We start from the raw sequence: 25,730 nt of genomic DNA, 5'->3' as shown, positions 1-25,730 counted from the left end.
TAAGAAGTAGTCCAACTTACATAATGGTTGATTTTATTTCTAGTATTTCCTCGTAATCCTTGTCATAAACAACTGCAACTTTCTACTAATTATTCCATTAAGAATATTTTGATTTCTATGGGGAGAGCCACAATATTTCTCCTACTAATGTTGGTTGTAGAATAAGTGTGCTTGCTTGGCCTTCCTCTACCTGCCGTGTTGTTTGGGTGCATGTTTCTAAAATAATAAACTGATATGCCTCTTTTATGGTTGTTGGGCAACGAATGCCCCCATAGCAGGTTTTTGGGGCTGGAAGCCTGTATTTTGGTCAAGTGTAATGAAAAGACCCCGCAAAATGCGGGCGTGGAGCGTGAGAGGCTAGGGTTGTCCACCCTAAAATAATATAATTTAATGTAGAGTGTGTTGGCCTACCCATGGTCCATGGACCATGGGATTGTATAAATAGAGCAAGGCTCTAAGTGTAAAGGGGGCGATAATTCTTATGTTCTTTTGGATGATGAACTAGCTCTGAGTCTGTAAGTCCAAGTCTTCGGTTGTAGTGATAGGAAGAGGCTCTGCAGCTGAGTGCATAGAGGCCTGGTAGAGTCCACAGTTGTGCACGGACCCCTGCAGCTGAGTGCACAGGGCGGAGTTGGGATTGTATTTGAATAGAGGATTAATAAAAGATAAGTTGATTCTAAAATACTATGTTTTTATGCTTCTGTTATGTTTATGCATCTCTTTACAGTTTTATGATTGTGTGCACTTGTTATGAATGTTGAATGATTAAGGGAATATTGGGTACACACAATTAAGTTAAGATCTATAATAATAGCACAGTAAGGATAAAGGATCTAGACAACATCTCTTCGCGCTCTTTATAGAGCCGCGTAGAAGTAGTCGCACAAGCTGCGAAGAACAGACGGCTACGCGGAGTAGCGTAGGTGCGCAAGTTCGGTTCGCGAACTTCCTAGACTTCATCAAGACATCCCTAGGGTGCGGAAACCTAGTTCCAACACCCTCCCATACTACCTCAAGTGATACCTCAGTCCGCGCATCGCGGACTGTTGCCGAAAGGGCCGGTAGTTTCGGGATTTGTTTGGCTAAATCACTTCTGAACCTGGGTCAGGCCCCAACAAGCCAACAAATGGTTCTGTTGTCGGGACTGGGATCTGCCTAAGGGATGTCTGATGTCATGCCACTGGAACCCAACAAAGAAGGAAATTGAAGAGTGGTTGGACAAGAAGCTTCACGAGTTCATGACACAGGAAAATAGAACTCCGCAGATATCCGAGAAAAGGTGGCTGGATCACTACGTATATACAAAAATCCACGAGATCTTCTTCGTGTCCTTTCCTTCTAAACTATATGAGTGGATTGTGAGGTTAGCCGATAGCTAAGGAAGATATAAGCTCGACCAACCGATAGTGTGGACTCCAGAATTAGTGTGCAGACTAGAGACATAAGAATATAAGATCGCGCGAGTTGTGGACCACTGGCTCGACCAGATAATAGGGGGCTTTATCACTGAATTTGCTATAGACACAACTGTGAGCTACAGCGAAGTAGAAAGACTTTTCCTTAAGGGACCGCAAGGTAAGTACATTAAATCTTTGAATACCTGGATTAAGATGTTGTTATGTGAAAAACGGGTGATGCGAATACATTAATGTTTAGAACGACACGGAGTGGAAAGATCTACAGAGGTAGCGGGAATTAGGGAATAGTCCCTTAATTTCACCTTCACGAGAGAGCGAGGAAGAGCTCGCTCGGGTCTCTCCGAGAAGTGCGATCAGTTTGATAAGGTAGCGCATTCTGTAGTTACCACCTCCACTTACACCACCACCCACTTCACCTCCTTCACCTCCATCTTCACCAACCCCACCTCAACCAAACCCATAGTTCAGCATGGCGAGCACGATCAAGCTACCCGTATTCAGAGGAGTAGGGAATGAGGATCCGGATCAGTTCTGGTTCGTGGTAAGAGCAGTGTGGGAAGCACAAGGGGTCACAGACGACAACATTAAGAAGGCTACATTGGTGAGCACACTGCAGGATCGCGCGTTGACATGGTATATCAAGCACTCTAATGATCACCCAAATGTAGGAATAGCAGAGATCCAGAATGCGCTGAACAAAGAATTTAGCCGGCCGAAATCAGAGACATAGTCAATCATTAGGTTCAAAGAGATCGTTATGCTTCCAGGCGAAACCCCCTGGGATCTGGATCAGCAGCTGAAGATTATGATCCGTGAGGCTAATATGACACTAACGGATGCACAACACTGTGCATGGTTTGTTCCATCTTTGACACCAAACCTGAGGACGACCTTGTCGCAACAGAAACTTGCTACCCAGGCTGAAGTGTTCGAAATAGCGATGATGTTGCATGAAACACCGATATAGGATCTGGGGCTGGGAGTTCAACAAATCCATGCGCAACTACAAAATCTCTGCCTGGAAATGCAGAGCTTGAAGCAGGATAGGGCATCACAGCCAGAGGTGCGCAAGGAAGTGTGGTGCATAAAGTGCAAAGGGTAGGGTCATGACAAGGACCACTGTCTAGTATTCGCAAACTACTTGGCAGGAGGGGGACTAATGCCGCTGAGACTAGATGCACAGGCAGGGCCGAGTGCAACACCCGCATTATGGTGTGCGACCTGTCGGATAGGAGAAAAACACAGGACGGATAATTGTCATTTGTTGCAGAGGTATACACAAACTCCCCAGCAGTTGTTTTGTAATTTCTACAGGTCAGCGGGCCACGACGAGCGTACTTTTCGTAGCTACGAGCTAATGATGGATTAAACCCCATCCTACAGAATGCAGACAAAAACACGAGGCCTTGACCTAGCCGCGGGGATGGCGCGTGCTGGATTTCAGGGCCGAGGTTGAGGACGAGGAGAAATGGGGCCAGGAAGGGGTTGTGGATAGTTAATTCGTTACAATTGCGGAGGACCAAGGCACTATGCTCGCGATTGTACCAACCCAACGAGAGTATCTTGTTCATACTATGCTTAGTTTGATCATGAAGCAGTAGATTGTCCTACGTTGATCGCACAAATGCGCGAGAAAGGGGTACTGCAGCCTACTCCGACTCAGAATATCCAAATGATGAGGACTGAACCACGTGAAGAAGACCCAAATGTGAACATGATGCTCAGAAGCGGTGCGACCACAGGGGAAGATAAGGGGAAGCAGCCTGAGGAGGATACATGGGTTCGCAAGGCTCCTACCAAGGAACCTGAGTTTGACTTAGAACGCACAAAGGAGACATTTATGGAAGCTAAGAAGAGCTTCACGGAGGCCTCCACTTCAGGTAGTAAGGATCAACCAGAGCCAGGGATGGATCCTTCTATGCTTACTACCTTTTTAGAGACGTGCATGAAACTACTGTGTGACAATAAGGCAGTTAAGGGACTACAAGAGTTGATCACCAGGTGCGCGGGGTTAGGGGAACCGCGTGTAGTCTAGAAACTAGGAAAGCATGCAGTGCGCACCGGGAGGGAAATGAGATTGACAGCGCAGATTGGCAAGTACGAAATGGATCAGGTAATCCTAGACCTGGGGTCGGACGTGAATGTGTTACCAAATCTGACATGGGAACGCATGGGTAGGCCCACATTATAGTTGTCCCCTATTCAATTACGAATGGCGAACCAACAAAAGAGTTTGCCCATGGGGAGGTTGCAATGGGTAGCAGTTGATATCGAAGGCGTGAGCACGCAGACAGACTTTGAAGTAATAGAGATTGTTGATGACAGCAATCCTTATCCCGCGTTGCTAGGAATAGACTCGGCCACTGACATGAATGGAGTCATTAACCTGAATAAGCGGAATATGATATTTGAGAAAAAGTCCCTACGCATAGTAGATCCACTAGACTCAGCCGAAGGAGCACACTACACTGAAACAGTGCGCAACGATGAAAGCAATGATGAGCTGGATTGTATTTACCAGATAACGGCACAAGACTAGGATCGGGTGAATCCGACTGTAGATGGGAGAATCTCATGGGAGTGCGATAGTTCCTGTACTTCGGATTCAGACGAAGAAGTAGAATGCTGGCAGAACCGGTTGCACGAAGTGACAACGCTGAATTGCAATATGATGATTAGATCATCCTGTTGCGTGATGACAGAGGCAAGGGAACTGCCAACATATGGTGGGGTGACAACGGTGGATGAATTCCTAGACAAATTTGAAAGCGCAGTACCGGAACAGCAGTGGTACGGTGCAATGGAATGGGCACTGCGCGCAACACCCGCACAATGGTGGAGTACACATCAGAAGACCATTGGAAACTAGCGCGAATGTAGAAGATGGATGCGCTTACAGTTTGGAAGTCCCCAGCATCAAACAAGAGCCGGGAAGCCAGGACGAAGCAGCTTGTGCGCCCACCTGTGTCGATGGGTGCAGACGTGTGCTGTGCAAGCACATCCCAAACTAAGGATCAAAAATCAGAACCAGACACGGCAACAGGAAAAGCGACGTGCACCACAACTATTCCACGTCAGAGCATTCAAAAAGCTATGCGGAATCATGAACAAAGTTTACCAGGCGAAACAAACTAACTGGGACCTGCGTGTACCAACGGTTCAATGGGCCTATAGGGCCATAAGCAAAAACTAGAGCGCGGAAGTGATCCCAACACTGACGAGAAGAGACAAAACCATAAGAGCAGAGAAGAATCCCCCTAAAACAACTCCCACAGTTGGGACAGTATGCGAAGACCCGGGTAAAGGAATTATGCAGTTATAGGAAGCCATTCGGCGAGGGAACTTGAAACTTCACTCGACGACGATTGGCTATGGCTGAGAAAGAAAAGTATGATATTGGACGAAGAAATCAACAAACTGGAAACCGAAGTCGCGCAAGCATGCTGCACCGAGAAACTAAGCACGATGGGACAAGGAATAGTCAGCCATACTACTGCAGTAGAGGAAGTTATGACCCTGCTACCATGGCTGTGACCACACCTTACTAGACAAAGTAAACAGGGGAGTGCACCGTCTAAGGAAGAACGCGAGATAATTAAGGAGGGCCCGTGGACTGGGTTGGAAGGTAACTTGAAGCCTTGCACCAGTGGTGCGACCACCTGACTATCTGTAGGAAGCACAGTCTCAGTGCTCCAAGCAGTTGAAAGAGAGCGTGGGACTCTAAACAAGTTTGTATGGGAGTTGCATGACAAGGAGGTTGCGCGCAGGATCAGTATGTCACAAGGGTCGCGGCTGTGCATAGGGTGCTGCTTTGCTGCGCGGGTAGGCTGGGAGGTGACCGTTGGTATCACTGTTCATGACAAGAGGTCCAATTTAAGGCAAAAAGGAGCGGGCGGCGAGCCATTAAGACACGAATTAAATGCAAGATTTGGGACGATTTGCTGCTAAGAAGGCATTAATGATGCAGAAGTGGAGGGAAGGGTCAAATTCAAATTCAAAGGACACTATAAAAACCCCAGGGCCAGCTCCAAGGCAACACTTGGTTGTCTGAGAATTGAGCAAGCACAAAGCATTGAGCGCCGCGTACTCTTACCATCCTCAAGTGTAGACACAATGACAACTGCTAGAACGAGAGTGTGATTCGCCGAAGTTACCGCGGAGCCCGGTATGGCCCATGAGGAGCCTGGAGAGGCGGCAACTACAGCTGAAGTTCCAAAATCACCATGCACGCCACGGCCACAGAAAGATATGCAACCGATGGGGCCAGTCTGTGTATCCCCAAGAAACCCACGGTTTGGCAAATTGTCAATGGCAGAGAAGGGAAAAGTCGTCACCCTGGAAACAGAGGAGGAGGAGGAAGACTTGCAGGCCCTGATTGCCCAAATTGAGGCGCAAGACGATGAAGCAGAGGAATTCTCTCAAAAGCATGTTGCGACAAAATTACCTCCTTACATTCCCCCGTGGAAGGGAAAAGCCAAAATACCGAAGGACCTGGAGGCCACGAAGAGTTCCCTCCAGACCCCACTCCTCCCTGATGATATAAGGTTTGAAGGTCCGCCGTTGGGACAAGTACCAACTATGAAGTTTGAATATTGGGACCTCGCAAACAGCGAGAAGTTCCCATAGTTGGCCGCGGAGAAGTTAATAAAGCAAAAATGGTTGCGCGGTGTGGAGAAGGCTAGGTTACTCCATCTGCGATGGATACCCCACTACCACCGCATGCCCATCACCATTTTTGTCATCAAGCAGCTGTTGTGCTTGGTGCATGATGGGTATCTCTGGCTGGAGGAGCCGATTCCCATCACGGCTGATCTGATTCACTGAATTTCTCGACTGCCAGTCAAAGGAAACGACCCCGCGGCCATAGCAGGAAAAAGCAGCGACTTGGCCCTCGCAGAAGCTATGAAGGCCAAGTATAAGCTAGAAAAGAGAAAGCGGGGGTACGTAATAGCAAGTATTAAAGACCAAGGGGTGCGCGTAGCCACCCAGCTGTTGGCCAGCAAGCTAATGAGGAAATGTTGCGCCGACGAAGTACCAGCATCTATGATTGCGTTGGCAGAGCAATGTGCAGAGGGGGTCCAGTTCAACTGGGCGCAGTTCCTATGTGATGAATTCTTGACGAACTGCAGGGAGGCCCAGGAGCAGGGTAAGACCTTCCACTATGCGTGGTTGCTCTTATCCATTATGTTGGTTGCAGGGGAGCTGTCGGAAAATAGCCAGTTTCCCACTACTGAGGGTGACCTGCCCGAAGCCATGAGGTACACCTCGCTCTGGGCTACAAGAGATGCGAACAGGATTTACGAGATAAAGGTGTTCTGGGTGTTCGTGGAGGCAAGCATCTGAACATGGATCAATCGTAGGCCACGCTTGTCCCCTATAGTTCATAACAGCTTGCAAAGCGTGACAGAATTCAAGGCGGATATGCATAACCTGTATATCCGGGCGCGCAAGGATCCAATACGAAAATGGGTGAAGCTTCTGTTCATTGCAATGGACGATGCGATCTTTGCAGTGATGGAGTCATGGCCTCTGGAGTGGCACGACCCCAGACTTGGCGGAAATCAAGAAGATCGCAATGCAGCAACAAAAGAAGGACACCAAGCTATGCCTCTCGCAGCTGGCTGAGAGGATGTGCCAGGAACAAGAAGCAGCCACACGGCAGAAGGCGGCCGATGTAGCAATAGCAGCACAGACGACAGAAACCACAACCATTCCCACCAGAGAGGTCGAGGAAGGCCAGGAGATGTCCTCGGAGCAGCAAACCAGGGAGGTGGACAGGGAAGAGGACCATGCGGACCCATTACAACATCAACACAACTCAAGCGGTCGTGCAACCCGGAGAAAACCGTCCCTAGAATGTTATGAAACCAGCTCACAAAAAGATATAAAAGATAGATCAACGCCTTAGAATTCAGCCTCTTTGAGGGGGCAACCTCCTTTACATTACACAAATAAATGATTCTTTGATGATTCAAATGACAAAACCTCCTTTCTATATATAGGAGTCTAAGGAGTCACAATATAACCCAACCAACCTAACAATAATAATATAAAGGCACAAAAATAACAATAGATGGATTTTATGGGGCACAGTAATAACAATATGGGGACAATAGGGGCACAAAAATATTAATAAGGGATATAACTACAATAGTAATGGGGTAATCACTAGTATTATAGGGACCTAACATGCCCCTCTCCTTCAGAAAAGTGTTGTCCTCAATGCTTGAGTAGTTCTGGATTCTTCTGTATAAAATTCTCATCTTCCCATGTGGAATCTTCAGCGGATAAGTTCTTCCACTTGATGAGATACTCCGAAATTGATCGATTTCATAGCTGTCAAGTTCTTGTTTCTGTGACTGCTTCCAGTTCCAATATAATTTTTCCTTCCTCGTCAAGTTCTGGTAATATTGTTTGAAATGGGAGCTTGTCGCCTATAACCTTCTTTAAACATGAAACATGGAAAACTAGGTGCACTCGAAAAGCTGTAGGAAGCTCCAATTTGTATGCCATAGTACCAATCTTTTGCAACACCTTGTACAGACCGTAATACTTTGGTGATAATTTATTATCCTTCTTAGCTTGTTTGAGGGACATTTGTTTATATGGTTGTAGCCATAGGAATACCCAATCACCTACATCAAAACTTCTTTCGTTGCGATGTTGATCTGCCTGTTGTTTCATTCTATTCTGCGCCAACACGAGGTTATCCTTTAAGAGTTGGAGGGCTTGTTGTTGATGCTCGATGTGATGTTCCACTGCTTGAACCTTAGAATTTTCTCTTAAATATGATGTGATGGATGGTGGCTGATATCCATAAAGTGCCATAAATGGGCTTATTATTGTTGTTGTATGGAAGGAATTGTTATACCATCATTCAGCCAGAGGCAACCATTTGACCCATTGTGTCTGTTTATCAAATACAAAGCAACGAAGATATCCTTCCAAACATTTGTTTACTATCTCAGTTTGCCCATTAGATTGAGGATGATAAGATGAGCTATGAGCTAACTGAGTACCAAGACAAGAAAATAATTTTGTCCAAAAATTTCCAGTGAAAATGGGATCTCTGTCACTTACAATAATCTTTGGGTTTCCATGTAGCTTTTGAATTGTTTCCATAAATGCAGTAGAAACTATATTGGCTTTAAATGGATGTGATAATGCACAAAAGTGTGCATACTTGGTAAGTCTGTCAACTACCACCATGATGACACTCTTTCCCTCAGACTTGGGTAAACCTGTGATAAAATCCATTGAAACCTCCTCCCAACGTTGGATTGGAATGGATAAAGGTTGTAATAGACCCGGGGTCTTAATTGTTTCAACTTTATTTTGTTGGCAAACCAAACATTCTGCCACAAACTTTTGAATATCCGATTTAAGGCCATCCCAAAAAAATTCCTTCTTAACCCTGTGGTAAGTTTTTAAAAATCTTGAGTGCCCTCCTAAGGGAGAAGTGTGCAATTCCATAAGAATCTTTTGTTTGAGTTGGGAATTCTTACAGAGGTATAAGCGATCTTTGTACCATAACGAATCATTTTGCCAGCTAAATGTATCAGATGTACTGGAATCTTGTTGTAAGTTTTGAATAAGTGCCCACACTTCTTCATCATTCTTCCATTCATCCCTTGCTTCATTTATCCAATCTAGTTGGATAATAGAAATGACGCACAACAATGCTTCCACATCCTCATCCTTTCTTGAGAGTGCATCTGCCACCACATTTTGCTTCCATTTTTTGTAGATGATTTCAAAGTCATAACCCAAAATCTTTGTGACCCACTTTTGTTGCTCTTTAGAGGATAATCTTTGTTCTAAAAAGTATTTAAGGCTATCATGATCCGTTTTTACCTTGAAGTGTCTTCCCATTAGGTAGGGTCGCCATTTCTTAAGTGCATGTAGTATTGCCAACATTTCCTTCTCATAAATAGCTTTGTGTAAAAACTTTCCCTTGATTGGACGACTTTCAAAAGCAATGGGTCTTTCATCTTGCATTAAAACAACACCAATTCCATTTCCTAAAGCATCACATTCCACAATAAAGGTTTTTGTGAAGTCCGGTGTAGCTAAGACCGGTGCTTGGCACATTGCCTCTTTAAGATGTTCGAAGGCCTTTGTTGCTTCTGGAGTCCATGAAAATGCATCTTTCTTCAATAATGTTGTTAGAGGTGCTGCTATTCTCCCATAACTTTTAACAAATTTGCAATAATACCCTATCAACCCAAGAAATCCTCGTAAATGCTTTATGGATGTGGGGGTTTTCCATTCCTTAATGGCTTTAATTTTGCTAGGGTCTACCTTAACTCCTTCATGAGATACAATATGACCAGATATTCCACCTATTGTACTCCAAAGAAACATTTGGATCTTTTTGCATATAATTGTTTCTCCTCCAATAGTTGTAGCACCCTGTCAACATGTTCAACATGATCCTTCCAAGACTTGCTGTAGATTAGTATATCATCAAAAAATACTAACACAAATTTTCTAAGGAAGGGTTTGAAAATGGAATTCATCAAACCTTGAAATGTAGAAGGTGCATTGGTAAGGCCAAAAGGCATGACCAAAAATTCATAATGACCCTCATGAGTTCTAAATGCTGTTTTCAGAATGTCTTCAGTCTTCATTCTGATTTGATGATATCCTGAACGAAGATCCAACTTGGTGAAGTAAATTGATCCATGCAATTCATCCAGTAATTCATCAATGACAGGAATGGGAAACTTATCTTTAATAGTGAGCTTGTTGAGCTCCCTATAATCCGGACACATGTGCCATGATCCATCCTTCTTGTGCACCAATACTACTAGAGCAGAGAAAGAACTTTGACTAGGTTGAATTATACCATCCTCTAGCATTTCTGCAACCATACATTCAATTTCACTCTTTTGGGCATAGGGATATTTGTATGACCTGATGTTTGGAGGAACACTTCCTGGAATCAGATGAATTGCATGATCATGATCACGAATAGGTGGGAGACCTTTGGGAGTCTCAAATACCTTGGAATGATTTTCCAAGACTTTTTGGAGATCTGGAGAAATAGATGATTTCGATGTGGAAACATCTAGCAAACATAATTGTGCAATTACACCTCTTTATTCCTTTTTTAGAAGCTTTGTCATACCGTTAGAGCTGATTATCTTTCCTAGTTTCCCTGCAATACCCCTTAATTCAACTTCCTTTCCTTCCACAGAAAATTTCATGAAAAGTTCTTGAAAATTAAAAGCTATTGTACCCAAGGATTGTAGCCATTGGACTCCTAGTACAACATCAACACCTCCCATTGGAATGGAAAGCATTGGGCTAGTCAATACATATTCTCCCATGGATAGCTTGATATTATGGCACTTTCCAGAGCAATTTATTGTTCCTCCATTTGCAACCATCACTTGACACTCTGGTGCTGGTTATGGGAAGCAATTCAATTCTTTTGCTACCTTACAATGAATAAAATTGTGGGTACTTCCTAAATCAATCAACACTATTACCTTTTTCTTCTTGATTTTTCCTTCTATCTTGATAGTTTGAGGAGTGGTAATTCCCACCAATGCATTACAAGATATGGTCGGATTCATTTCTTCTTTATCTAGGCTTTGTTCCTGGAGTATATCCTCTTCTTTTGACCTTTCTTGCTCCTTTTCTTCTTCTTCTTGACAATCTATGTAGAATAATTTCTTCTCAGCACACTTATGACCTTCAGTTTATTTGCTATCACAACTGTAACAAAGCCCTTTTGCTCTTTTTTCTTCCAATTGTTGTGGTGTCAACCTTATAGGTTGTGGAAGACTAGGGGCAACAACACTTCCATCTTTATAGTTGTGAGTGGTATGCTTCCTGGTTGCCATAATTTTTCTTTCCATTTTTCTTGCTAACCTGAATGCCTTCTCTAATGAATCAGGTTCCCAAAGGCGAACATCATGTTGGATATTATCCTTTAAAGTCCCTATAAACACATCAATCATATGCTCCTCTGGAATATTTTTTACCCTTATGTTCAATTTTTGGAACTCTTCAATGTGCTCCATTATTGAACCCTTTTGTTTGAGACTTATCAATTGGCTAAAAAAAGTGTTGCTTTTTGTATCCTCATAATGTGCTGTCAATTCTTCTGTAAAAATTTCCCAAGTGATAATTTGTTTACGAGAGTAAAGCCATTGATACCATACGAACTGATTTGGTTCCAAATATAAAGTTGCAATACGTACCTTTTGTGTGTTTTGCACATTATTGAGATCGAAAAATTGCTCCATCTGTAATATCCATGTTGCGGGATCCTTGCCATCAAACTTCTTCATATCAATTTTTGGAATATGGTGGGTCTTCGATCCAACGTTAGATTCTATGAAGTCATGATTAACAGTTCTTTTGTTCGCATCATGAGTTTCCTTTACTACCCTTTCACCATTTGTAAGTATTTCTTGTAGAAAATTTGTCAAATCTGTCTTCAAATCTGCCATGTCTGTCTTCAAATCTGCCACGTCTCTTCAAATCTGTCTTCAAATCGTCCATCTTAGCTTCCACTCCCTTTATCTTAGATTCCACGCCATTTAACTTAGCTTCTGTTAGCTTTTGTGAGAGTGACATTTGTTGCACTTGGTCTTGTAATTTTGATATATCATGTAGCATTTTTTCCTCTTCTTCATGAGTCATGCTAGAGATTTCAGGTTGCTTACTAGGTGTTTGCATTTTCTTTCCTCGGGGCATAAGTTACCGATAATAATTCTCTACTATTCCCTTTGAATTCCTTCAAAATAATTTTTCAAACCAAGCTTAAGCAAAAATTTAAAAAAATCTACACACTTTTTTTCACTTTGTAGGAGCTCAATATTGCCTCTGATGTATCTCTGTAATTTCAGATTATCCAGTTCTTAAATTGCAACCTGTAGTAGCCCTCTGTGTCCTCTTTCCAATGCCACCAGTCTGATCCAAATTGGATTCTCCAAGGAAGAGTTATGCCAAATCTCCCACAGTGACTTGATTATATACTAGTTCAGTAGAGCGAACTTGTATGACATGCCACGTGTCCCTGTTTTGACCTTTGGCTCTAAACAATATACACAAGAAACTACAGTCCATCCTCTTTTTGTATCTTCTTATGAAACTTCAATCTGATGCTCAAAGAGAAAGTTATGACGATTTTCCCCAGGTCACCTATTTGGAATGTAATTCAGGGGTCTGCAAAAAGACCAACTTCCTCAGATCATATTGCCGCAAATATAGTGCGAAAAGCTCTGAAATTCGGACCCAAGGTTCAGTGTGATTTCGTCTCAAATGGGTTTTTTTTTCACTTCTAAAACATCGCAGAAAAAAAGTTATAGCGAAAATGCGACGATGACCTATTTGGAGTAGAAAAACCCTAGAATTTAAAGCTTTGATACCAAATGTTATGAAACCAGCTCACAAAAAGATAGAAAAGATAGATCAATGCCTTAGAATTCAGCCTCTTCGAGGGGGCAACCTCCTTTACATTACACAAATGAATGATTCTTTGATGATTCAAATGACAAAACCTCTTTTCTATATATAGGAGTCTAAGGAGTCACAATATAACCCAGCCGACCTAACAATAATAATATAAAGGCACAAAAATAACAATAGAGGGATTCTATGGGGCACAGTAATAATGATATGGGGACAATAGGGGCACAACAATATTAATAAGGGATATAACTACAATAGTAATGGGGTAATCACTAGTATTATAGGGACCTAACACAGAAAGAAAGGGAAAGTCACAAAGACGTCCGACCACCTGATCATGCTCATAGAAGGTGATCTATTGGATATCACCAAAAAGATTCACAAAGTTGCGGAGGACGCTCTCCAGGGATTACGAATGGAGCAGAACACTGTGTTGGAGGCGCTCAGCGCGCAGCTACAAGATTTACAGGTACAACACCCCCAAACAGGTACAATGGCCTAGTATGTCGCAGTAGGAACCATTGAGGCTGAACAGACGCTGCGTGCCCGTATGAGTAACACCTTCATATTGCCCGAAGGCATGCTAGCAGTAGCAAACGAGGAGGACCAGGCTGCGATGAGCAGCATGAAAGGGGTCGGCTTGAACTTGGCCGCCATGCTGCGCGAAGTACTGTACTAGCTACAAGATGGGGTCATCACTGAACTCCGCGCCCGAGAAGGCCAAGTGATCCAGGTCCTGAATGAGCAGAAAATCAACATGGACCAGCTCAGCATCCAGAGGGATGCGTTGGTTGCATAGGCTAGCGGATTGGAGCAGGCCGTAGAGGACGCATGCAGGAGCATTCCAGAGTTGGCTGTGCCAGCAAAACTACCAGCAGCAGAGCGGGTCCATAGATTGGCAGCCGAAGTCTACGAGGCCCGAGAGGAAACGACAAAGGTTTAGTTGGAGTTGAACCTGCAAATCACCGAGCTGCGATTGAAGGCACAACCCTCCACACCCCCAGAAGTCAGAGAGCAACGCGCCTGTGCTATCCAGATGGGGTTGGAACGAATTGGCCAGGCGACACAGGGGTGCACCGGGATGTTGGAGCAAGCACTCACCATACTTACACATCTGCAGGAAGACCCAAACCTATAGTGCCTAGAGACAGAGGCGCGTGAGTTGCAGCAGGAGTACAACAGTGTTCGGGGCATTGTGCAGACGGTTTCCCTTACTCAATGACTCACTAGACTACAACAAGCAAGGGCACTGAAGGACCGATTAGACACTGCGCGCCAAAAGGAAGCCCTGTTTAAAGTGCACATCCAGCCATGGATCGATGAAGCATTCACAATCACAACTACCATTGAAGGGAAGCTGGCACAGATGCAAGAACTGTACACGATTGGATAGGAATGTGACCCGGCACACGAAAGTTCAAAAATATGCATGCAACAAGTACAACAGGCGGCAGAACAGTGTGTTGTAGACACCCAAGCTACGCGAGACCTGCTGCATGGACTTCGCGCAAAGATCGCCGCACCAGCAGAGTGACTCGGGATGAGTCATGATGATTGTGTTGGGGGCCTGTTGGGCAGCGGATCCCCCCATAGTGGGTTTTTGGGGCTGGAAGCCTGGATTTTGGTCAAGTGTAATGAAAAGACCCCACAAAATGTGGGCGCGGAGCACGAGAGGCTAGGGTTGTCTGCCCTAAAATAATATAATTTAATGTAGAGTGTGTCGGCCTACCCATGGTTCACGGACCATGGGATTGTATAAATAGAGCAAGGCTCTAAGTGTAAAGGGGGGGGAGAAGTCTTATGTTCTTTTGGATGATGAACTAGCTATGAGTCTGTAAGTCCAAGTCTTGGGTTGTAGTGGTAGGAAGAGGTTCTGCAGCTGAGTGCGCAGAGGCTTGGTAGAGTCCCCAGCTATGTGCGCGAACCCCTGCAGCTGAGTGCACAGGGTGGAGTTGGGATTGTATTTGAACAAAGGATTAATAAAAGATAAGTTGATTCTAAAATACTGTGTGTTTATGCTTCTGTTATGTTTATGCATCTCTTTACAGTTTTATGATTGTGCGCACTTGCTATGAATGTTGAATGATTAATGGGAATATTGGGTACACACAATTAAGTTAAGATCTATAATAATAGCACATTAAGGATAAAGGATCGAGACAACACCTCTTCGTGCTCTTTACAAAGCCGCGCGGAAGCAGTCGCACAAGCTACGAAGGACAAAGGGTTGCGCGGAGCAGCGCATGCGCGCGGGTTCGGTGCGCGAACTTCCTAGACTTCATCAAGACATCCCTAGGGTGCGGAAACCTGGTTCAAGCACCCTTCCATACTACCTCGAGTGAGACCTTAGTTCGCGCACCGCGGACTATTGTCGAAAGGGCCGGTAGTTTCGGGATTTGTGTGGCTAAATCACTTCTGAACCTGGGTCAGGCCCCAACAAACCAACAATAGTGTTTGGAATCTCTCGTGCTATTATAAAATATCCTCTTCTAAGATCTTTCTATTGAATGCCAAATATGTTGTCGAATTTGATTGGATTTCTATCAAGGGCTTGCTTTGTAGTTTTTTGTTGAGCTTTGTGTTATTTTTTTGAGTGAAGGCGTCAATTGAGATTGATGCATAAAATATCCTCTTCTAAGAATCTTTCTATCGAATGCGAAATATGTTGTCGAATTTGATTGGATTTCTCTCAAGGGCTTGCTTTGTGTTGTTTCGTTGAGCTTTGTGTTATTATTTTAAGTGAAGGCATCAATTGGGATTGATGCACAAGGGGTTTTGTAGTTTTTAATATCATATCAGAAGACTACTCACTCTAAATTTCATAAATAAACTTTGGCTCTAAATAGTCAGCATGAGTACTTTTGGTTAGGTGGTAGTGTCAAAAACTCATTTTTGTTTTCATTATGCAAATTAGTATTAGTGTAGGTGTTTGATATTAATACTAACCTGTACTATCAACCGAGTACGTCTCATTGATGTTATATGGGTTAAATTTTAGTATAATTCATTGATATTAATATTTCACTGTCAAGCAACCTGGGAACGTTTATATCTCACATGTCTGAATTCACTGGATTAAGAAAAGCTAAGATGTTAGTGGAAATGCAAAGAGATAGGGATGGGATGTGGTACAAAATGCAGGATTCATCATTATGAATCAAAACCACCATTAACATTTATAATAAACAATTGCATGAATATAAAATTGTACGAACCATCGTAGGCCACGAGTAAATTACGCTGAAATTTGTCAATTAATGCTTCTACCATTCCCATATTTACACATCCATGGTTCCCTCAGGTAACACTAATTGACTGTCAATTAGCATTTCGTGGTTATTAAGCCATCCATACTAGGTAAGATTAACTTTACTTTTCTCCCTCTAAGAAGTTAGTTGTGCAATATCAATCTCTGTGTCCAAGTCCATGATCAACTAAAAGTATGAAAACACATTATGGGTAGTTTGTGGGATTTGAAATTTTGGATAGGATTAATAAAATAAAATGCAATTTAGTGTTTATTAAGGAAGAATTATTTACAAAATTCTTCAAAGGTAGTACAATAGAGGTTGATAGAATAAAAGAGAATAAGATATATTGTTAAGGTATTTTTAATCTAAAGATTATTGATTTAAAATTTTATCGATAAAGTATTATATAGAGTAAGAGGAGATTGATGGTTTAATATAAATTTAAATGATTACTAAATAATTTAATTTAAATTTATTTTTAATAAATTTTAATTTTATAAAATATATTTTATAAAAGGATAAAAATAATTAATAATTATATTAAATAAAATTGTTTTAATGTTGAATTTTATATAATATATAATATATTATAGAAATTAATATATATTAATATTAAAGTTACGATACATTATGATATCTAAGGTGTATTCATTTTTATTTCTATAAGAATGTTTTTTTCAATTTTCAAATATTTCTTTTTATTTAAATTTAAAATGTTATATATCATAATTTTGAGTGTTTGTTCACCAAGTTGTTCAATATTAAATTGTAAAACATATTTTTTTTGAATGCATCATTGTAATACAAATTTAAGAATATCATATATTATAATCTTGAGAAAATATTTGTTCACCAATTTGTGCAATAGATCTTATCAGATTTTTCATCTCCTCCATTTCGTAGGGGCCTTAAATGTATGAGAGATCAATTTGCACTCATTAAATTAACGATTCTGTAAATGACATTTGATTTCAGGTTCTCCAAATTTTATTTTGAGTGTTCCATGCAATTTCAAACCAAGATTTAAAATTTAATAAGTTTTTTTTATGTTATGGTTATTTTGTTTTTTTCATTATAATAAATACGTGAAATTTATTAACATAATTATGTTATTTAAGGGTAATTTTTTAATAAATCCTTTACTAGTGAAGGGTTAATTTATTATTAGAATATCGCTCTTAAAGAGAGAAATTTTAAACATAACATTACTTTACGGGAAACATAAAGACCCAAAACATAAAAGAAAAATATCTGATAGATAAAAAGGAATCCAAATTCCAACCCTTTTGATGATGCTCGAAAAACCATAAAAATATTCCATGGCATAACTTCAAACTTGCTTCATACTATGACGATTTTCTTTTCCTTTTCCATGCTTTCCACTGAAACATGATCGTTTTACTTTAACAAGTAGTGTCATACAATCGAAACAAAGTGATTCAATGTTATCCTTTATGGTTGGTGTGACATTTTTGTTGACGTGTCTAGGTTAAGAGGCTATGGGAAGAAATATCTAACCTATGCATCACCCCTGATGCATCTTATTACACCACTGCCATCTGTTGTTTCTCCAAGGTAGGAAAGTTTTATGATGATATCAATCTCGATAATAAGATGAAGAAGGAAGTTTTTGCTCCAAATATTAAGGTCTATAATGTTGTAATTTATGGTTTTTTTCTAAAGAAGGATGTATCAAATAAGCATTAAACCTCCTTAACAGAATTCAAGAAATGTGTTTCCATCGAAATGTCATTACATACACCTGCCTTATTTATCTCCTTTGTGGGACATGGAACCCGAAAGAGGCTTACAAGAATCTGAACAAGATGATTATGGAGGGATTTGTGCCATTATCAAAATCTATCATCTGGACAAGATGATTATAGAGGTATTTATGTTAAATATCAAAATCTATAATTTTTTTGATAAAATTATAAAATTTGTTGTGCCCTTACTACGGAAAATTACATTATGTCAATCTGAAGGTATGCCACACTCATTTATGTCCAAAGCATAAAGTAACACTACAAGGAGTAGGAGGACATTAATACTACCTCTCCTCGCGCCTCTCTAATGACAATCACCGTATCTTTTGTACATAGAAATATATTTCTTCCTTTTTTTCCTTTTTTCGGGTATGCACATCACAACTTCGCAATCTTACAGTGGTGAGATTGTGCATATTTTCACGCTCCCCGGCAATTCCCATGAAAATTCTGCAATTTTATTTGGCGTTGAGATTACAATGTGCATAGAGAAGAAGCAATCGATTTTTTTCTAAAATTAGAAATGAAATAGTGTCGACGTGAAACCCTGATCCCTCTTTTCCCTTTCCATGCAAGTCCTGACAGTGAATATCCCAAGAATTCAACAAGTTGACTGGCATTTGTTATTCTTTTAGCAATTTGTTTTTACCTATGTCTTCACAGTGCAAGATGGAAATCTTGGCACGTGGTGAGTGTTGGAGTGGGTTGTTATGGATGTGTGACAGGCTTGTTACTTGAATGAATCACTATTAACATATTGAAGGGAGAAATGAGTGAATACAAACAATTGGAGTACAAGGACTTTCAGTTTCTACTGAAGGATAACAACACAGAACCTCAATGATGGGAATGGAGGAAGAAGAGAAAGAAAGGAAACATGGAGAGGATCCTATTGTCGTCCAGAAGAGGCAGAGGGAGTCGAGCATAGAGACAAAATAAGCAGCAACAGAGGAACAATTTGTTCCAGAAGCTTCCAATGAGGAGGAGCCACATGTGGAGGATCCTCTTTTGATTAAGAAGATGAAGAGGGAGTTGAGAACATAAATATAAGCAACAACAATGGAAGAGACTTTTCCATAGGCTTCTAATGAGTAGGATCTCTAAGAGGAAAAACAACTTCTGCCAACAAATCTTTATATGATTGTCATAAGGTAAATATCTCCTCTTCGTCATGTGTTTTGTGTTCTCATTCAATTTCTTATTTAATCTTCTACCAATTATGTATATATGAAGAATATTTTCATTTGTAAGCAGCAATCCAACTTACATAAAGGTGGAAGAATATTTTCATTTGTAAGCAGCGATCCAACTTACATAAAGGTTGATTTTGTTGCTAGTATTTCCTGGTAATCCTTCTCATAAATAACTGCAACTTTCTACTAATTATTCCTTGAAGAATATTTTGATTTCTATGGCGACTACCACAATAGTTTCTCCTACTAATGTTTGTTGCAATTGGTTGCGGGATAACTGTGCTTGCTTGGCCTTTCCTTCCATGATGAGTTGTTTGCGTGTATGTTCGTATAAAAATAATATGATATGCCTCTTTTATGGTGTTTGGAATCCCTCCTACTACTATAAAATCTCTTCTTTTGAGAATTTTGTTATTGAATGCCAAATATGCTGTCGAATTAGCTTGGATTTCTCTCACGGGCTTGCTTTGTGTTGCTTTACTAAGCGAAGGTATCATTTGGGATTGATGCATAACGTTTTTTTTTTAAGTTTTTAATATCATATCAGAAGAGTACTCATTCTAAATTTCATGAATAAATTTTGGCTATAAATTCTCCGCATCAGTCATTTTGGTTGGGGTAACCTAAAAAAATCAGTTTGTTGTCTTTTTGTATATTAATATTGGATGACGGTAGGGTGAAAAAATCAATTTCATTATCATTATACATATTAATGGCCATCTTTAAGTCAATTGCTGATTCCCTAAATATTTAGGAATTGGACAGACTCCATATTTCCCGAATATCCGAATATTCGGGGAAACAACAATCGATTTAAGCTTAGGGCATATTTAGGCCGATAGGCCTTCGTATGCGTCAACTTCTTAGTCAACACTTTTATTCTGCTCCGTTTGATCATGTGAGACACTTTCAACCGTTAATCTGAACCAGAAAAGGAAACAACAGAAAACTTTTTCATGTGGAAAAATCATCAATCCCATGCCTTTCCGCCATGAAGCACTATCATTTCCTATTATGGAACTATAGGAACATGTTACAAACAGAAGCAACCGTAGTGCCGTGAACAAGCTCGCCCTTTGTCAAAGCCTCCTTTAAACACCATACTCCCACATTCGATTCTGCTCCGCAGTTTTCCTGCAATCGACGACATACTGGCTGAAGCCGCTGTGTAATAAGAGCCTGTTGAAGATCCGCCCTTGGATATTCAGATTTCAGCCAAAAATGGCTTTGAGCAGCGCTGCGGCTGATACGGATGGATCGGTTCATTCAACTCTTGCTTCAAGATAATCAGGAATCCTTGCCTCGGTACGTCTTCCTTCCTTCCTTCCTTCACCCCCATTCTACTGCTTTGCTTTTTCCAAGGACTGATTAATTACGTAGTTTGTTTGGATTGATTGAGTTATTATGTAATTTTTTACTTGAAGCTCAGACTTGAGAAAATCTATGGTGGGAAGGCGTTTCAGGCACTTCGAATTCCAGACATAGCAAGTGGGGCTCGACAAAGCATTGATATAGTCCTTCTCACCAAAAGGTACCTCAATATCGTGTGGAATTTCGTTTCTATTGTTCACATTACTCTGCTTTTGAAATGTTATTGCTTTTGATTTCTTGTGACTTTCACTTCTCTGTACTCGATCTAACGAAGTGTACACAATTTAACAAAGTATACATATATACACATACAGGGAGGAGACCTGTTAAGTTGAAACCCTTATGCAGATCTAGATTTCAAGAGTAACTGACAATTTCTGCTGTGAACTCTTGAATACCGACACACATTATGTTTATGTTTTATTTTTTAACATTCTTTTGTACCTGCCTGGTTTTATGTCCTCTTCGCTTAGAATAAAAATTGAAAAATGAGTTTAATCATAATTTAATCAGGGGTTTGATCCGTGTGTATATATAACATTGCACCTCATAGCGTCTATATTATCATAAACATGATATGGGAAACAAGAACAGAAGGAGAAATTGGGCTACAGGTTTTTGGGGTATACGAGAAATGCATCTACCATTCAAGCGCAAGTAATGCGTATAGAATTGATTAGGATGTATTAATAAGTGTCATGCTTTCTCCAAACTTTTAGAAAGTCTGTTTGTCAGACTCGAGCTAACATAAGTTTTTTTAATTTATGCAGAGAATTATCTATCATTGCTGTTAGGAACTTTTCGACGATTCTAGATGTGGGTGCTGATGGTGGTTGGACTCTAAAAAACTCAAGGGATCAATCCATGAAGATTCCTAATCTTGTAAGAAGTTGCTATTCATACATTTGATATCTTCTTTATAGTTACCTTTGACTTCAAATCTTCTATGTTTTCGGTTCGTATTTGCAGTTGAGGGCTTTATAGCCTCATCCTTGAAACTCCAATTAGATGTCCTGCTATGCGAAGTTTCTGCGTATTTCTAGTGATATTTCACAATGCTTCTGAAGTATGGGCAAATTCATTTATTTGTCGATAACTTTGCTTTTCTTTTTATGATTGTGCTAGAAAATTATGGCATTGTTGTTCATTATGTTCTAGAGACTAGAAGGCTATCAGTAGTCCTTGCTAGCATGTACCGAGCCTGTTTATTGAATCCAATAGTAAATGGTGGCTATTCAAATTTGGAGCTAGCTTGTTATGGAATAAGCATGTATTACTTTCATTATTTTAAAATTTTCTTTTTGCATATTTACAATTAATCATGTACTATCTAGAACATCAGATTCACCATATAACCTGCCATCAAAAGGAGACGAAAGCAAAAAAGGATACAGTGTTACTGTGCTTCCGTGCAGATTGTGTGCTATGCTAATAACTAGGAAGGGGGATCACAGATTGGAGGATTGTGAAGTTGTGAACCTTTCCAAGATTTGTCAGCAACTCTCTGATAGAGCCCATACTTTGTTTAAGCCTTAAGCATATGTTTCATCCCTGCAGGCTTTGGTTCATTTATACTATAGTGCAAACTTACAAAGGAAGTGACCCTTGAGCAAGTCTCTTACAGAGTCCATACTTTGGATAAGCATACAGCACCGCCAGTAGGCTTTGTTTCATCTTCTGGCTATATCTAAAGATGCGACTCCTTATTCTTGATTTCAGGCCTTTGTGCATCTTGTAGCATAACTACTTGCATTGAGGATTATGTTTGTACGTTGTCCGATAGATATGATGATTCTAATTGTACTTTGCATATTGATAGGCATTGCATATGCCACTTGCCTTCTCCTTTGACATAGAAAGGATGCGAAAGCATATCTCTTTCTTAATTTTTTTGTTGTTGGAAGTGCTTCCAGAAGACACCATGAGCGGTTGCACATCATAACCTGGACTTTCTTTGGCTTAGTTATCAGGTATCAGGGGTATCTGTTCCACCAAATTCAATTGGACTTGGACCTGGCCTCACCCCTGTTTAATATGCCATTTGGGTGGGGCAAAGAACAATGAGAAGGAACCTTGTTGGACAGTTCAACTCTCCATCCACGTCACTAGTGTACCAAGGCATTGATGGGTGTTAATTTCTAGATTCCAGATCTGATTATAATTCCTAGTAATTTTTATAACCCGAAAAAATTATTTCTGCAATTACTGAATAAAATACACTAGGATTTTTAACTCAGAAATGAAATAACAGAAGCAAAATACATGACATCTTTCACACAGAAAATTCTTCTCCAACTGATCTTGACTTTTAATTATTTGAACAGTGAGGCTCTCTTACTGGGAAATTGGCCTACAAAGAAAATTAGAATAATTATTACAACAAATAAACTTGGCAAATATGCCCCTGAGAAATCTAATTTGCAGAAGTGTTGTAGTATGTACAGCCTGCGCATAGCCTCTCTTTCACACATGCGGCCTGCTGAAACTAAACCCGCATGGCATGTGTGACCTCGGCTCTCCTTGTACAGCCCCTGCAAAACTTCTGCTCAGAAATTGGTATGGCCTCCTTGCTGAAGAGCCTCCACTCAATCACCTCTAGAATTTTCCTCTCACTGCTGGACACCTCTTTTCTCTTCAGCTCCTGAGAAAATCACTGTCTCAATCTCTGTCAATTGTTATGTCTTTATCCACTCCTTAGGCTTGCTTTTACAATTTCTCATTGAGCTAAATCCCTAACCCAAATGTCCAAAGTGATGAATGGTATTTGAGATTAACTATTGAGATTAAAACAAATTCACTAATGTAATTAAAATTACATTCCCTTAGATTTCCTAGCTCAATAGCCAACATTAATTAATTAACTTAATTAATGTGCTTTTCTTATGTTAGACTTAGGCTAAATCATAAAAACAACTTCCTTAATAAATTGAGCAAGTTTCCTAGGGAAGCTTTGGACGATTCCTGCATGCTTGACACCTAGCCAATGCAGAAATATCTGTCCGCTGCTACAAACATCAACATTGTGTTCTTTTATGATTTTTCTTTATTCATTTTTAACCTTAATTATGTATGATCCAAAACCTCAGACTCACTCACCCTATACCCTCCCATCAAAGGGAAAAAAAAACACCCTCCAACCTCCCTCCAAAAAGAAAAAAATGTTAAGAGAATGATATACTTGTTAAATTTTTGACCATGGTAAGTAGATTCTGCACTTAGATAAGTTAACATAAACCTATGTAGCCTATAAACTAAAGATCTCAATCAAAATAACAATCTCTAAAGACATTAATGTACAAACACACACTGCTGGAAATTACAAAGAGCAAATGCACAATGTGGAACACTCAATGGTGTATCTATCTTCTATTTTTTGAAAGAAAAATAGTTAAATTGCTGTAGCTCAAAACTAAAACTCGCCAACCAACACATTGGTGAGCTTATGTCTCTTTTATAGAACAAGAGACAAATGGAAGATACGATGTATTTGGTCACATGCATGAAGTGCCCAAATTGTCTCAATCAAACCCTAACCCTAATTTACTCTGTTGGTGCACCCTCATACATGGATAGAAGTGTTAGAAATAGTGTGTCCCAATTTGAGGATCTTTGTGGCATGCATGCATGCACATTCTTCCTTGGGATCTATACCTCCCTTGGGATATGCACACTACTCTAATAATAGATAACGCATGCAAGAACAAACTTTGAAATAGAAAAGCTAATTCAAGTGTTAAATTTGAACTACAATACATACCAATAGATTATCACAAGTTGGTACAAGTCAAACTCTCCAAACCCTAGCTAGGAAAAAAAATGAGAAAGCTTTAGCCATGATCCAGGTCCGGGTTTGACAAAGGACCCTTCCAAGACCTTTTACTTTCGTGATGTGTTAAATTGCATTTTTAAAAGAACATCAATGAATACAGGTGCATGTTGTAAAGAAGAGGAACATGTCAATCATCAGCAACATAAAAACATAAGCCGTTGATAACAGAGTTCGTCCAGGAGGTTTGTTGGGAGAAATTTGCTCGATATTTTGACGTAGAGCTGAAAGAAGTTAAACTGAAAGAGGGTACTATGTGATGGATCTCATCAAAGCTGTTGAGATGGTTGACGAGAACACTATTTGTGTGGCAGCCATTTTGGGTTCTACTTACAATGGCGAGTTCAAAAATGTCAAGTTGTTGAATGATCTCCTCCTACAGAAAAACAGGGAAACAGGGTGAGCCATCAGATCTCCTTCGATTTACCTGCTCATTGAATAGGACTGACCAGGTTGAAAATTGTGATTGTGGTCATGACCGTTGATTGCGCCCAATGGTTGCAGGTGGGACACACCCATACGTGTGGACGCGACAAGCGGCGGATTTATTGCACCGTTCCTCTATCCTGATTTGGAATGGGATTTTCGGCTTCCATTGGTGAAGAGCATAAACGTGAGCGGGAACAAGTATGGACTCGTCTATGCCGGAATCGGATGGGTTATCTAGAGAGCAAAGCATGACCTCCCAGAGGATCTTATCTTTCACATCAACTATTTGGGGGTCGATCAGCCCACCTTCACCCTCAACTTCTCCAAAGGTTAAAACAAATTTTCTTAGTTGATGATCACTGTATTTCATTTCAATTTATTAGGTCAATGGGATATTTGGATGTTTCCCTTGGACAAAACATCTTTGAATTAAAGTCATGACCATGTACCCTGCAGGGGCCAGCCAAATAATTGCTCAATATTACCAGCTCATACGTCTGGGGTTCGAGGTTTGTTGTTGCCCATCAAACTTTTATTAGCTGTAATACCATTGCCGAGTTTACAGGCAGTTGTTACACATTACAGGGATGATTGATTTCTAAGCATGAGGCTGTCAAAAGCCAACTTCGTATCCAGATTTACAAATGGATAAAGCTCGAAGATTTTTTAAGTTAAGGGAAGCTTTCTATTATTACCCGGTATTGTTTCCGTTTATGGGCTGGGTTGCATGCATGCCCGCTGTTATTATTAGAGCTTGATTTTTTCTAATTTAATTTCACAGCTGTATGAGTGGTGGAAAGTTGGGAACAAAACAAAACAGCAGGGAAGCATAGCGCTCCCCACTCAATTCTTGTTATTCATTACATTGCATTGTAGTCCCGTTCATTGTCAGTGGATTTCGGCCGAGTCTTCATTTGCATTCCATTCCATTTCATGGCATTGTTCAGATTATTCAGTCTCACCTTATTTAATTCTTAAAATTTTTTGAAATGCTCTTCATGCTACAAAGCCAGAGGTTGTGAATGTGTTGACTTTATCCGTTTTTTTAA

At 40.5% G+C, this 25,730-nt stretch overlaps 1 pseudogene; it reads left to right on the top strand.

The window, feature by feature from the left end:
* Window positions 1-6,993: 6,993 nt before the first annotated feature.
* On the top strand, window positions 6,994-25,707 carry LOC149237358 (glutamate decarboxylase 1 pseudogene; annotated as a pseudogene).
* The last annotated feature ends 23 nt before the right edge of the window (window positions 25,708-25,730 follow it).

The sequence above is a fragment of the Pinus tabuliformis genome, chromosome 8 (assembly GCF_031772625.1).
Source record: "Pinus tabuliformis cultivar Carrire ecotype Pingquan chromosome 8, CPIR1, whole genome shotgun sequence".
NCBI lineage: Eukaryota > Viridiplantae > Streptophyta > Pinopsida > Pinales > Pinaceae > Pinus > Pinus tabuliformis.
The sequence above is the reverse complement of the archived record's forward strand: the minus strand, read 5'-3'. Positions and strand labels throughout refer to the sequence as shown.